Raw genomic sequence first — 14,839 nt, 5'->3', positions numbered from 1 at the left:
TTTTTTTTTTGGAGTGGTTTTCGCTATAGGGCGCGTGCGCTCGCCAGACAGACAGAGAGAGACATAGAGACAGAAAGCGAGAAATCACCCCCCAGAGGGGATGGCCATGCTGCAATCCCTTCTCCTCCATTCTCCTCCATTCTCCTCTTGGGATCTTGGGCACGCACGCACACGCGCCCAGCATGAGTTTTAAGCCACCAGGTCCAGGACGCGAACCGCAGTCGACTATGCGGGAGTCCAGCGACATAGCCATTACGCTAACTGCTGGTTCCCTGCAACCACAAATTTGAAGTTAAATTTTATGATGAAGATCTCATGCAAGTTCTATATATGGCTTTACACTAGGTGGAGACTCTATATATTTAAAATTTTAAAAAAAAGAAAAAGAAAAACGGTGTGTTTTCGGAATAGAGATAGGAATTTCTACAAAAGTTTTCTGCTCCTAAAGGGATGAACTCTACCTACCTACCTACCCTGGTACCCTGGTTTTGTTCTTATAATGGTCTGTATTTTGTAGGCATTGACTATCCTTTTCTCAGATATATGAAAGAAAATTACTTATCTACTTAACAAAAGAGAAGGAATATCAATGATTGTGCAAATGGTCCATGTCACTAGTAAAAATAATAATAGCCTACAGGAACCAAACAATAAGTAACAAATCAGGAATTGAGTTTCTGCTCAACCTTCTAATACCCAAGCAACTATGTTGTCAGGGAAGTCATGACACACTTTTGCATAGAAAAACACATCATGGCTTTCCTGACAACCTAATAGGTCTTTACCTTGATATTAAGCTACTCATTATCAACTAATTCACTTACCAAGTTTTAATTGAGGGTTGACTATTACATAGTGAACACTGTTGCCATCGACTAATGTGTTTTCCAAGCTTGATTTCTTTTGTTGAAATTTAAGACGGTACGAGAATACTTCAAAAAGTTCATAGAAAATGCAATTAAAGTACAAGTCTATTTTGTTGCAAAAACATTCTTGAAATCCACTCATAGTTTTTTTGGTAATACACATGTTCATGAAATATTTGGAGACCCTTTGTATTTCAAAGCTATTTTAATTTAACCAGAGACACTGTCTTTTATTAAAGGCCATAAACAACGAAAGAGCTCTATTGAAAAAGTTATCATCAGAATAGGAGGCATGCTGTCATATAAATCATGACCGTGCTAATTGATCTAGGTGTTCCTAACTTTACGTTGTGAAAACTAATGACAGATACTCATTTAACGTTCAACTTCATTAGAACTGGAAGAGAATCACTGTGTCTGATAATGCATCCCTTCATTCCTCCCACATGCTTTTATGGTGCACAAGCTATGTGCCCGAAATCATGTTGTTTTCTGGAAAATTAGTAGTAAAAGGAACACAATCCTTCCTAAGACAGTCAAGGACTAGCAAATTTCGATGGGGCAATCCAAATACAGTTATGAATAAGTCTGTTATTTTTTTCCTTCAAGAGAAGAATAAAATATATCAGATGATAATGATCATGGACCACATGTTCCTAAGACCCTGTGCTCTGTGGTGTGGGACCATATGGGAGGCCCAGGTTTGATTCCCTAGTCCAACTTCCAACCTCAAGACCAGACATGGTGGCATACCCCTACAGTCCCCGCAACTTGGGAAGGTTGAAACAGAAGGACCGTGAGCTCAAGGCTGCCCTGGGCTGCATAGCCTACCCTATCTAAGAAAGAGCTAGATCTGGTGGTACACATCTGCTGTCTTGGCTGACAGGTTTGCTAGATTATAACATGGTGCTATCCTGTCTTAAAGAAAAAAAGATAATGACCTAACATATTTTTGTTAGTTGTTATCTCTTGCTCATTTGTTATAGACTGTGATGGTGACAAGCTCACTGAAATACCAAGATATTCATTTATTTCCCTTGCTTTTATGAACTTCAAATATCTTAATCTTGGAAATTGATTAGGTGATGACAGGAGGGAGACCAGTTAAGGTAACACAAAAGGATAAATAGTTTATAATCAAGACATTCATTCTAGGTCTACTAACCATGCTGAACGTTATTAATCTTGTTAAAAATGAAGATAAGCAAGCGCTGACTGCCTGTCTTTCTGTTGAAAGAATGTAAGGACTAGAATAGGCGGTAATCTAGGAAGAGGGTGATTTTCTCATCCAGAAAATAAGAAAGACACACCTATCTTTTCAAAGCCAGGAAAGTGTGTGCCTTAATGAAACCTTTCATTCTCCGTTTAAGAAACCTTTTCCATGATTTCGCTTACTTGGCTGTACACAGACCTGCAGCCTTTGCACGTTTGCGGAGAGTGGCCATGTGGTTGATGTACAGGACACAGAGTGGGGGAGTCTCAGCAAAGCTGGCTTTCTCCCTTTTCAGCTCCATCCTAAAGGAGGGGGCTGGAGGTGGACATGGCTGGTCAAAACAGCTCAGTGCCAGAAGTCAGTAAAAACAGAAAACACACTAAGTTCAGGAGTTTGGGGTTGGTGAAGGTCTTAGGAGGGCAGTTTGCTCTGTTTTCTTTTTACTTTTTTTTTTTTTTTCCTACTGAGTTCACGGGCAGCACCCGAAACAGTGCTAAGCCTGTATAAGACAGTGCTCTTCCCAAAGTATGTTGGAGTTCTATATAGAACTCAAAGCACTTTAAGCACATGTTATTGTTTCTTGGGCCCTAAATATATCCTTGTAAAAGTGCACCAAACAGTGGTAGGCTAAAGGCAGGAAGCCCAGGGACCTATGAAATTCAGTGTTTTTCATTAATTCCTCATTGCTTCCTTTCTTAGATGCAATATTCAGCTTTGGCCTAAAAAGCAGCTACAAACTTTATGCAAAAAGCCTGTAAACAAACACCCACTTGAACCATCTGGTTTTGTAACACATACAAGTGATTAAGCTTCAGAGCCACGATGGCTAAATTTTTAAAAACACAACAATCCCAAACACCCCCAAATAGATTTCTTGTACAAGTTTATGGGGGAAGGGAACTTGTAATGTGCTATGTAGTAAATAATCTGGAAAGGTTAAAAAGCATTTTTTTTAAATTTTCTTCCTTTCCTTTCTCCCATCTTTCCTTTCTTTCTTCATCATGAATGATATAACATATGGACTAAAAATATGTTCCTAGTTTCATATGAGTCTGCATTGTTAACGAGTTAGAATGGTTCCTTATCTTTACCTTCATTATTATTTTTGCCCTTGGTAGAGAAAGAAAACACGTGTGCTTGAGTATGTGCATGCCTGTGCACACAAGGGGGTGTCTCGGTTCCTTTTAGAATATGTTCAGCAATCTGGTCTATTTGCAAATAATGAATTCATACTTTTTTTTCGTCCATAAAGACTGAAGAAAGTCAGGTCAGGGGGAAATTAAATATGTTAAGAGCTTTCATTTTAATTGTATAATATCGATACTGTCTTTAGAGTTAATTTCCTTGACAAGTTGCAGGGCATATGGATTGGATTCTTCATATATTTCTAACGTGGAAATGATTCTAAATTGGAGCATTTCATTTAGGTGACATCACTGGAGGGAAAATGGATGAGCTGTACCCTGTACTGCAAGTATATGAAAATAACACAGCTCTGTAGCTAACGACTGTTAAAATGAATGGCCCAAGCACAAAGACCCAAAACTCTCAAGAGAAATAACTCTCTAGGTGAGAAAGGGACATCATGCACGTTAGGTCTCCTATTTTGGCCTCCCCAATCTTGACCAGGTCTCAACTCTCCACTTAGTGTATCAGCTAGTGGAAAGACAATGGCTGAAAGAAGAGTAGAGCTTGTTTAGTTATGATGATGGTGAATAGCAAATCAAAGCACCCTCTGAATATTATGGTTGAAATACAATCAGAGTTATTTTTCCTCTTCTATGAGGTCCATGGTGGATGTTCCAGATTGGGGTGAATCTCTTTCAAGTGGTAGTTTGAAGGTTGATGTACTGTCTATCTTGCTTTCTCTGACTTCAGCAAATGGTGTCCAACATTGTCCATAGCATCTAGAGGTGTATGTAGGTGGGTAGGGGTTTATAGGTCAAGTATGCAGAGGCTCCTGTCACTTATACTCTGTTTTCATGGAGAACATTTAATCACGTGATTGTGCGTAAGTATGAGGGTGGCTGGGGAATATGTCTGTGTGTGAAGGAGCAAGAGGAAGAGTTGGGTGAACCACTGGTTGGTTCTTCTCTTTCCATAAGAGGAAAAGAGAAGAAAAGGATGGATGTTGATGCAGGGGACTCTACAGTATTTTTCTTTTGGCATTTATTTATTTCTTCAGAGAGAAAGAGAGCGTCCTGTATGTGGGTCGCTACTCTGTGACTCACCCCCAGCCTCAGTCAGTATGGATCACAGGCATTCACAGGTGCCCAGTTTGTACTCGGGTGGCCTCAGGACACAAAACTGGCACCTTCCAATGTAGGTCCAGTTGTGGTACCACTGTGCCACCATCTGGCTTCTAGAGTATCTTTTATTTCCTAAGAAGGAAAGAATGAAATTCAAGCCTTTTTGATGATGTGCTGGTAAACTGGCTCTGCAGAGGGTAAGCAATCTCACCTGATTCATATTAATTGCTGATTACCCTGTTATAAATACACCAGCTGATTTCAGACTACCCACAGGAAGTCACTGAATGAGATTTGGGGACAAGACGCACAAGAGAGTTGGAACAAGCTGTTCAGGTGCTTCATTTTTCTTATGAATTCTGAGAAAACGCATTGGAGGCAGCCCATTTATGGGAAGGAAGTGAGTGTACATTTTTCCTTCTATGTTTGACACAAGGAAAGATTCACTTCAGAAGGTATCACTCTTTCATCTAAAATATCATTGATATGATGTATTCCTGTCAACAACAGAGGAGAGTATACAATATTGACAGAAAAAATAGCACCAAGCCCACCGTGAAACAAGGCTGCCCATGTGTGCTGAACCCAGAGTCACTCTCAGGCAAAACTGAAAACATCTAGAACAACTTTTCCAAGAAGTGTACCAAGACGTTAGATGCTACTTCTGGAATATGTATATCATATTTATATTTTTTCTTGGAATTTTATGTGACTGTTCCCGTAATTGTTTTCCAAGAAGAGGGAAAGACTTGGAGATGTAATGGATAATGGTGATGAGAGGAAAGACATGCCAAGGATGATTCCTTTGTTTCTGTCTATAAAAAATGTTGGATGGTAGTGTGTTCTCTGTGAGAGAAACAAAGAAGTAATATGAACTGGTCTGTGTTTAAAAAAAAAAAAACAACTCTAAAATTCAAATAAATGCTCAAATCTCAACTGGCTGTTTAATTACTATTATCAATAGAACAATACCTATATATCCTTCTGAAATTTCCACTGTTGCTTGTCTACTTTTGCAATAGACAAAGAATTGGGACACAAAGTGATCAGTGGGATTTCCTCTCCCCATCCCATTTGCCCCATGTCGTTTTGCAATAGACAAAGAATTGGGACACAAAGGGAACAGTGGGATTCCCTCTCCCCATCCCATTTGCCCCATGTCAGTGTGAATGTTGTGCTCCTGAGTTGGAGTGTAGTGATCCAGACAGCAGGTTGAGACATGTGTGCACGATGCCCCCACCCCAGCTGATCTTGCTATGCCTGAAAGAGATGTCACCTCTTGGGTTGGTCCCACTGCCTAGTGGTTAGGGTAGCCAGATTCTACATGGCTGACTGTGGTTCAATTTCTGGCCCCAGTGTTTTGAAAAACACCTTGGGCGTGTGTGTGTGTGTGCGTGTGTGTGTGCACAAAATTCCAACCAGATAGAGAAGAAGAGGAGAATCCATTGCAGCATGATCATGCCCAATTGGGGAGTACTTTCTCCCTGTCTGTTTCTCTTTCTCTCTCTGGGAAATGCACATGCCTTCTGGGAATTAAAAAAAAAAAAAAAGATGTATTACCTCTTGAACAGATGATATGGCCTTAGTTTTCACTGTAAAGACTCAGGGTTTTGTTTTAGGTGCTTATTGTTTTGTTTTAATTGTGAGAGTCATGATGCCATCACAAAGATTCCAGTCTTGTACTATTATTTTGAATACAGGTTGAGTCAGATCAAAACCTAAAGATGAACTGAATCTGTGACTTTTTAATCAATTAAATTTTTATACATTCAATCGCTGTATGCCGTTATAGTTTGTAAGATAAATTTTCCCAGCATGAATACAATGATTTATTGATATTAGTCAGTTACTTCCTTACTATAGAGCAATGCAATTTTTAGAAAGTACTAAAGCTGATAATGACTGATGCAGGTGTTGAGGTTTCTCAAAAGTTAATACTTTCACTTAGTAAATAATGAGCCCTTCGAGGGAGGAACATGCCTCCCTTGTTTTCTAATGATAGTGAAAAAGTAAACTCCTCTGAAACCAACTTTCCAAAATCATGCCAACCTACTCTATTGAATTTTTCCTTAACTGTAGTCTGCCAAAAGAACAGAACTAGGGCTTGGCACACCAGTTTTGATCAAACCAACCATCAGCATCATAATGTCCTAAGTACAAAGTCCACTAATTGAATTTCATTCACTGGACTGAAATATAAGCAGCCAACGCAGAGAACACTGTCCACTGTTTTTTTATGAGGTCCAGAGTCTAAAGTCATTTTAAAAAGTGAGTGATGCAATTTCTTGTATCTTTCATTTAAAATGCTAGTTGCTAAAATGTGTTTCAGATTAGTGGATTTGTAATTTAAATGAAGACAATACATCAAATTGAATCTGAAAAGAATGAAGAGAGTTTAGAAATGATTCATTCCTCTTTTGGGTGTGATCTACTATTGAAAATAATAAGTAAATCGGTGAGGAGGAAAAAAAGAGAAAGTTTGAGGATTTTAGGAAACATAACGGAACCAATACTACAACAGCCCCAATAGCTAACTCTTCTGTTTTCTTCAAGTACACTAATAAATTCTACACAATTCATTTTTTATTTTCTCTCAGGGTCTTCTTTCGATTTGCCTCAACAAAGGAAGCATCATGTTACATATTTTAAATAATTGATGGTTCTCAGTCCAAGCCAGCTTGAAGGAAATTCTGAAAATAGGTACTGATTGAGCAAATGCCTCCTTCCTCCCCACGTTCCCATCCTGGGCTTTTGCTTCTCTAATGCTTGTTTAACCAGACCTACTTTTCCCTCCCCCTGTGGTGTCCTTGCCTTCTTGACTGGGAGAAGATGATGCTATCATTAGGTTTAGGCTCTACCTAATACTTGGTCTCTCTCATTTATTTCATAGAATTTTATTTAGTTTCTTAAAATTATTATAAGCTGAGTGATGAAGAGCTTTTAATTGATCATCAGAAATATTACGTCATAGTTACTACTAGAATTGGTTTGATGGGACCATAAAAATGTGGGCTTCAAGCTTACGCCTCTCTATTCACAGCGTGCTCTCTCCAGGGGTCAAATTACCCTGGAAGCTGGGTCTCTTGCAGCCTTGCCTATCTCCAGCTGTGCCTGCAGGTTCTGATACTGTGAGCTGATCTGTCTTTTCCCCCCAGAGAGAGAAGAGCATCTCCATCTGACCTCACTGTTGGTGTCATTAACAGTTGTCTAACACTTGGAAAAGCCATTACTGCTTTTAGGCAGCTGTGCTTGGTAGAACATTAGGCTGGTCCACGGTGTCTAGTCAGGACTTCGTAAGTCACTTTGTCTACCAGGACCTTAATTTCCTTGCTGAAAAAATGAGGCTCAGGGTGCATCATCTTCAAGCTCTTCATCAGTAGTATCCTCCTTGCATCTTCCAGGGGAAGAACTGCTGACTATCTGGCAGTTTTACTCCACATGATTGGTGTGTACTAATGGCATGTTGAATTTGAGTGGATGGAGGCCCTGTGCTCCTTGTTTGTTCAGTTTCTTGTTTCCATCATTTCTTTTCACTTATTTCTTCCTTGTTTTTCACTTATTTCTACTCCTCTGCTACATGACTCCTTTCATTTCCCCTTCTTTCAATGTTTCTAGGATTAAGGCGGAAGGAAAATGATTGGTAAGTGTTTGAACCAAGGATCTTGGTCAACTTAATGAACAAATTACTTATTTTGAAAATAGTCTATCCTTACAGAAAAGGTTTCTCTATCAGAAATTTTATCAGGGGACCAGCAGATGCCATAATGGTTATGTCACTGGACTCCCACGTAGTCGATCACGGTTCAAGTCCTGAACACTGTGGCTTAAAATTCATGCTGAAAGTGTATATATGTGTGCCCAAAATCCTGAGAGGAGAATAGAGGAGAAGAGATTGTTTCATAGCCATCCCCATGGGCGGATGGAGGAGGAGAAGATGTGTGTGATTTCTTGCTTTCTGTCTGTTTCTCTCTGTCTCTCTGGTGAGTGCATGCACCCTATAACTAAATATCTCTCTAAAAAAAAGAAAAATATATATATCAGAAGATTCCCATAGATCTTATTGAATTTGGGAAAACATTAGACCTAAATCTGGAATTCTGAGTTTGAGCTCAGTACGCCTTACATTTTATCCATCCCTGAAAAAGCTACCTTTAAATTGATGGATTATTGTCTATCTTCAAAATCAAATCATGATCTCAGACCCTCTCTCATTCTCCAGAGACACACTATGTACCTATAGTGTTACATTTTCTGCCTTATTAGAGTGGGGAGAGGGACTACATTCATCTTTCTAGCAACCAGTACCTTGCTTGTATATCCTGTGCCTGCCCATCATAATGTTTTGTGATTTCCTTTACTGAAATCTTGAAAAAAAAAAAACTTCAAATAGGCAGACCTGTTTATATTCACATGAACAACCTGTGGTAAAGAATCTAAAAAGCTGAAGAATTTCTTCTGTTTATCTTTACTGATGAAATACTATGGTTATATTCCAAAGAATCCAATGAACTTCTTTGTGTTTCCCCTTTTAAGTCTTTATTTCCATTATCCATTTGCTTTTTGAAAATATGTATTGCTCGGGCTTTTATATCTGTGTGTAAGTACACTACAGATAACTCCTTGGAGTAAAATATATCCCTATAGTATTGGAATTAAAAATGCACTTTTTCCCTGGGACAACTGTGCTGTCAATGGTTGAGTTCCACCATATTGCTACCATGTTTCAGGAATATTATGTGCTAAATGGGTCCTCTTTTCACGAGAAGGTCCATTCTTGGTACCAATTTGGGATTTAAGGAGAGATCTTTCTCCTTCTGAAGGTAGAGGAGTAATGTCCCTTCTCAGGAGGTATCTGCAACAAAACAGAGGCTGATAGTGGTGGTGGTAGGGATGACATAAGTCCTAGTGCCTTGGGCAATATGTATGAGTCACTTGGGTCAGTGACTTTGTGGGTAAAGGACACTGGTAAAGGACATTGAGTTAATCTATATTTGCTTTAAAAATATTTTCTGGGATAGGAAAGGGAATTGAGATGCATCCTCACCCAGCCCTACATAGCACGAATGTGGAGAGGTGGCACCATTCACATTGAAAGCTTGTGAAAGAGACCCCCTGCAGTTATGCAAAGCCCAACCTAGGCAACCGCACTCAACATTTCTTAATGATGAAATTAATTTATTTGTTGTCAATTTATTGGGTTGTCAGAAAAGTCATAATGCATTTTTACATAGAAAAATATGTCATGACTTTTCTTTTTTTGGAGTGGTTTTTGCTATAGGGCACGTGCGCTCACCAGACAGACAGAGAGACAGAAAGCGAGAAATCACCCCCCAGGGGGGAATGGCCATGCCGCAATCCCTTCTCCTCCGTTCATGGGAGTCCAGTGACATAGCCATTACTCTAACTGCTGGTCCCATTATGTCATGACTTTTCTGAAAACCTAATATATGTCTAACTCAATAACTAACTGGGTGCAGGCAATTCCCAATTTAAAAACACTTGTGCCCTCATGTACATTTTAAAACTGGTTTTCAAATGTTTGGAATTCAGAATATTTGCAGACAGGGGGAAGAACTGAGAATGGTAGTGAGTTTTTCAGGATATGTACACATTCTTCTCAATCATACTGTAACTGAATTTCTAAAGATGGTTTATAACAGTCCTTTTTTTCCTATCTCTACGAAATTATCTAGAGTAGTGAATAAGAAATCTACCTGGGTAGAAGAGGGGCAAGAGCAGACAGTGGCACAGTAGTAATGCAACTAGACATCCACAACAAGATCCTCAGTTCAAGACCTGAGATCTCTCTGTATGCACTGAACTCATGTGTGTGCTCTTGATCGAGACTGGCTGAGGCTGGGGGATAGATCATGCCATGAAGACTCTGTTGTGGGTGCTGACTTTCTCTCTCTCTCTCTCTCTCTCTCTTTCTCTCTCTCTTTCTCTCTCTGACTGTCTCTCATGGAATAAGTAAATAAACAAAACTTTAGAAATATTTTCCACTTGAGTTGGTTGTCACCATTTAAAACAGGACTAATCTGGAGAAATGTATAATGGATTTTATAATAGGAGATCATAGAAGTAACAAGGTCTTGCCCCACATACTCTTCCAAGGTCTCATTGTCTTCCCTCACCCACTTACCCTGACTCTCCTGAGTTGAATGACTGTGCTTAGAGAAAAGTCATGTGAAGGGATTCTTCAAAAAAAATTCATGGAAAATGTGTATTCTAAAACCCTATGCATGAATCTTGACATTCTTTTTACATCTATATAAACTCTTCCTTTAATTACATCTTTCCATTAACTTTTTGAAGTACCTTGCATATGTGGGGATCAAAAGAACCAGTTCCAAAAGCCTTTATTACAATATTAATGTTATTTGGTAATCTCATCAGTTTCAAAGATGAAGCTTGACAAGTTACAGACTTTAAATGTTAATTTGAAATCCATAGCCACAATGGTCGTGACCATTGACAGTATTACACAGACAGCAACACAGTTATTGAAGTCACCTGAAGAAATTTTGTTGATTCACATTCTTTCATACCTTTAAGTCTTAAGCTTTCACTCACACACACACACACACACACACAGACATAAATTAGCTCCCCTTAGACTTCTTATCCAACAGTATCAATTGAATGTGTTCTTTTAATGTTTCTTCAGACTTATATACAAATTACAGCTTTTTGACAGGCCTCCTGTGTCCACAATCTTAGAAAAAAAATAAGGTTATTTTTTCCTGTTCCAGTCATCTTACCTTCTATCATACTCATGAGTACACTGGAAACATTCTCCCTGTCAAATTCCAGTTTATACTAGAAGCCTCCTTGGTTTCTTGTCTTAGTAGATTTTGTAGGGTCATAGAGGGAAATCTTCCCCATTGACCTCTGAAAGTTCCCCAAAATGAACTGATAAAAGGCAGATTAGGCAAAGAAAACAGTCACACAAAATTTTGTTCAATGTTCATGGGGGAAAAAAAATCACAAGCATGTGATTGCCCTATAACCAATGAAATTTATATACCCTTCTTCATAGGGAAAAGGGAGACAGGTGGAAATGTAGGTAATTTTGAAGGTTACTATTGAGTCATCGGAAAAGTCATGGCACACTTTTGCATAGAAAAATATGTCGTGACTTTCCCAGTGACCTAATAAATTAAAGGAAAAGAATAGGCCCAATATTTAGATAATGGCTAGTATTGTTTTCTTCTTTCTTGAGTCTGGTCTTTAGGCCGGTAAGGGAATATGGTAGAGCCTCTTCTAGTATCTGCTAACCTTAAAAGGCTCTTAATTTAAAATAATCAGCATATAAAGCTGCCATATTTTGGGGTGATATCCCTGGACTCCTTCAATCTCTAGCTCTCACTGTATGTAAGAATTATTTTAAAATTATCCCTTTGTTTTTTAGTACCCAAATAGTTTCTCTTTAGCATTAAAGCAAATGATCAAAGTATGATTCCAGCTTCTGTGTGTAATGTTGGGGTGTTAAGGGAAAGTTGGGATTGAAACCTCTATCTTGTTTATTTGTCAAACATTTGTGCTTTTAACTTCCTTCTTAAAAGAAAAGGGGGCCAGCTCTGGGTTTGAAGGATGTCTTTAGTGAATAGATTTAGAGGCCCCTCGAGAACCTTCTAATCACAATACAGGAATCTCTTTGAAGTGTTCTCTCCCCAAAGTCTATAGTTACCACATTCATGCCTCAAGAGGTGTGATGGAAAATGGCCTGGTGCCACCTGATTAATTAGTTTTCCCACATCTTTTACTTAATAAATGGCCCCAGAGTATGCACCAAACGAATTGTTAGAGGTGTTCCAGTCACTTGTCACAACCTTCTCTTCTTCCGGCTCCATTCCTGAACTGCAAGTTCAGCTCTGAATTGCCCTGGATAACCAAGGGATCACTCTCTTTCTCTTAACAGTCCTTTGATATGAGGGTAAAGATATAAGAAATATTAAGTAAATAATATGAAATTGCCTTTTTTGTGGGAGAAAAATAATAAAATATTGGTGATGTCATGAGATTCAAAACAGGAGCTTTCTTTGATAGACATTCTATACTTAAAATGACGTTAGTGTATGGTTGGATAAAACCCTCCATGAAGTTATTTAAAACAGAAGTTTCAAGTTTTCCCAAGAAGAAAACTTGTGTTTCTCTGCTTGTTCTTTTATGCCTTTTCTGATGATCAGAGAACTAAGAAACAAAGCCCTCATATTTGGAGACATACGTATAGTTTGAGACTAATGTGAACTAAGTAGATAGTCCCTTGGTCTACAAAGAATTTTTTTTTAAATGGATGTATAGTGGGAAATGCTTTGAAACTCTCAGTGGAGCATTCACTATAAACAAGAAAGGAGCAGAAGATTAAGAAATCTGATAAAGCTGAGAAGTAATAAAACTTAAAATAAGAAATGAGGACTGTGCCATTGTTTGAGTTTGAATTTAGCCCCAAGTATTACACACACACACACACACACACACACACACACACACACACATAAATTAAAGACTTGCTAAAGGGAAAGCATACTGACTCGTAGCCATTAATGTGTGCTTAATTCTATTGCCTAAGAGATTTTATTAAATGCAGTCACTGAGAAAATTGATTTTACTTTTGCTTTTTCTCTTTTTGGGTTGGATCCTTGCTTACGTCATATCAATGAATAGAGCTGACTATTGACTGTTTCATCAATGAAACGATATTAAATTATGAAGATGTAAAGAAGACATCCTCCGCTAACGCTGTTGCAGTTCGTAAGGTAAGCTGTTCCCTGCAAGATTAGGAGATAACAATGCTCTCTTGAAGCCTGTATCACGTAATGTCACGTGATACACATTAGTGGGTGATGTGACCTCTTCACATATCTTCAACTATCAACGTGGTGCTGGCGAGTATTTCATTAGTAACTTAACGAAATGGGCACCCCTGTTTTCCTCTTGTCTTTTAACATGCAAAAACATCACTTTTAATGCTTATAGAGTGTTTTGTATTGCGGGATATTCTGACAAATTGGACTTCACTGAGGGTGTGTTGCAGTGAGCATGTGGCTCCTTCTGAAAGGTTTTGCCCTTGTTTGTATTGATTCAGTATATTGACCAGTACGCTGTGGTTGTCAGGGTCAGACTATTTCTTAATTCTTGTCTTTTGGTTCTGCACAAGAAGTGAATTATTACTTTTCTTTACCTCCTGTTCTGTGCTTAAGATTAGAAACCTTCTTTTTGTAATTCCACCTTCTGCGAACTTACTACAAGTTCTCAGTACTCTGCTAGTTACCAACTGAATACCCAGTTCTTTCCAAGGACATATAGAGGTTGTGTCTACTTCCCTGCATTTTGGAAGGGAAAGCATGAAATATGCACTTTACCAGGTCATTATCAGTGACTCCATCAGTCTTTCAGTTGGCTCTAAGAACCTTGTGGTATTGACAGTCATATGAAGAGCACGGCGTGGAGGGCTCCTTTGGGGGAATGCCTCTGTGTTTCTGTCATACTCTCACCTGGTTTGTAACTCAGGAAGTGTGAAGAACCAGAGCCCCTCTAAGGCAGGATCAGTGACTCATTGGTTATCTGGACTGCACAGGCCTCCATCTGCCCTCGGTGTTGATGGTGCTTCTAAAGGGTGTTTGCTACTGAAGTCTCCGGAGTGAGACAGATTTCTGAACAGAGTTGAGCCGGTTCCTGCTTCAATGTGGAAAATGGCACTTGAGAAATTGAATTACCTTTTTCATGGCACCCAAGTTGCTTAATTTGCACACTGAGAATAATTGAGGCAGTGGAAGAATATGTTTCTGGTTTGAAGTGGATTAAACGGCATTTGCCATCCTCTCTGCTTCTTCAGCTCCAACTGCCATCAAATGGAATTCTGGCCCCATATTATTCAGTTACTGATTCAGGGATAACATTTGTTGTGCTGTGTAGCATCCATTTAATATTAAATATTGGTGGTACTCAAATCTACTTTGTATAAAGTACAGGTGTGCGTTACTTTAAGAAAGCTTGGATGTGCTTCAAATGCATGCTTACTATGCCACTGAATGAAGGGGCAATTATTTACACACTAAAAATAGCCTGGCTTTATAAAATAATTTATCAAAAGATTCCTTTAAATAACCAACTCTCTTCGAGCATTTCAAATATGATTTGATTTGAAAAAAATCAATGGCTGCTCAACTTTTCAAGAACACATCTGCTATGTAATGTGAGGCAGGTGAGGGAAGGGGAATCAAGCCACAAGCATGGAGAGTCTTAAGTGAGCTGAATAGGAATTCATTTTAATTTAGAAAATACTTGGCCTTTCTAGCATTTTCCATGGAAAATACTTTCACCTTTTTCACCTCCAGAGTACATAAAAAAAAAAGGAAGAAAAAAAAAAAGGCAGACCAATTTGAGTTTGGAAAAGATAAATCTGTTTCTTTGGTGGGTCTCATTCTGCATTATGCATGTGTGTAAAAGTGAGGTTTGCTTTGATCCTGACAATTAAAAGTTTATTTTTAAACTCAGACTGGGCAGGA

The 14,839-nt window shown here is 38.7% G+C and overlaps 1 protein-coding gene across 4 annotated transcripts in view; it reads left to right on the top strand.

Annotated features, from left to right (window-relative positions):
• Window positions 1–14,839, top strand: part of ESRRG (estrogen related receptor gamma) — a 736,743-nt gene that overhangs the window by 205,304 nt on the left and 516,600 nt on the right. For 3 of the 4 annotated variants that reach the window (XM_006155837.2, XM_006155835.3, XM_006155834.3), the window contains exon 2: window positions 12,996–13,087. The gene's annotated coding sequence lies outside the window, so the exon portion shown is untranslated. Of the gene's footprint in view, window positions 1–6,990; window positions 7,029–12,995; window positions 13,088–14,839 lie in introns of those variants that run through there. The other variant, XM_006155836.2, reaches the window with a different exon arrangement.

Source organism: Tupaia chinensis, unplaced genomic scaffold, assembly GCF_000334495.1.
Source record: "Tupaia chinensis unplaced genomic scaffold, TupChi_1.0 Scaffold000473_1, whole genome shotgun sequence".
NCBI lineage: Eukaryota > Metazoa > Chordata > Mammalia > Scandentia > Tupaiidae > Tupaia > Tupaia belangeri.
Note: the sequence above shows the minus strand (reverse complement) of the source record. Positions and strands in the feature narration are given on the sequence as shown.